This window comes from Aotus nancymaae, unplaced genomic scaffold (genome assembly GCF_030222135.1).
Source record: "Aotus nancymaae isolate 86718 unplaced genomic scaffold, 86718_ANA_hifiasm-v0.15.2.pri h1tg000006l, whole genome shotgun sequence".
Taxonomy (NCBI): domain Eukaryota; kingdom Metazoa; phylum Chordata; class Mammalia; order Primates; family Aotidae; genus Aotus; species Aotus nancymaae.
The window spans coordinates 69,198,943-69,199,728 of record NW_026988417.1 but is presented as its reverse complement, the minus strand read 5'-3'; the positions used below and the strand labels follow the sequence as shown (position 1 = coordinate 69,199,728).

Sequence of the window (786 nt, the reverse complement as noted above, 5' to 3'; positions counted from 1 at the left end):
AGGTGTAAGGAAGGGGTGCAGTTTCAGCTTTCTGCACATGGCTAGCTAGTTTTCCTCACACCATTTGTTAAACAGGGAATCCTTTCCCCATTGTTTGTTTTCGTCAGGTTTGTCAAATTATCAGATGGCTGTAGCTGTGTGGCATTACTTCTGAGGCCTCTGTTCTGTTCCATTGGTCTATATCTCTGTTTTGGTAAGAGTACCATGCTGTTTTGATTACTGTAGCCATGTAGTATAGTTTGAAGTCAGGTAGCATGATGCCTCCATCTTTGTTCTTTTCACTTAGGATTGTCTTGGCTATGTGGGCTCTTTTTTGGTTCCATATGAAGTTTAAGGTGGTTTTTTCCAGTTCTGTGAAGAAGGTCAATGGTAGTTTGATGGGGATAGCATTGAATCTATAAATTACTTTGGGCAATATGGCCATTTTCATAATATTGATTCTTCCTAACCATGAGCATGGAATGCAAAACATGGAACACTTGACGAATTTGCGTGTCATCCTTGTGCAGGGGCCATGCTAATCTTCTCTTTATTGTTCCAACTTTAGTATATTTGCTGCCAAGGCAAGCACAGAAAAGGGTAAGATTTCTTCCTGACTTTGCAATCTGCAGTCTCTGTAGTGGATTGCCTGTGATGCACGTCAATTTAGTTTAATATCTATTCAAAAATAAATTGTCTTTCCCCTCTCTGTTTGTGAGAAGGTCTCCTGGGTTGGCAGGATATTTTATTTTTAATTACATTCCCCCAACATCAGAACTTAGGAAGACAGGGCATGACTACGTCACA

General features: G+C 40.2%; 1 non-coding gene across 1 annotated transcript; it reads right to left on the bottom strand.

Annotated features, from left to right (window-relative positions):
• Nucleotides 1–464: 464 nt before the first annotated feature.
• LOC135271966 (U6 spliceosomal RNA) lies at nucleotides 465–567 on the bottom strand. Its single transcript, XR_010340093.1, has one exon. It is a non-coding gene; the product is annotated as a U6 spliceosomal RNA (small nuclear RNA).
• Nucleotides 568–786: the final 219 nt, after the last annotated feature.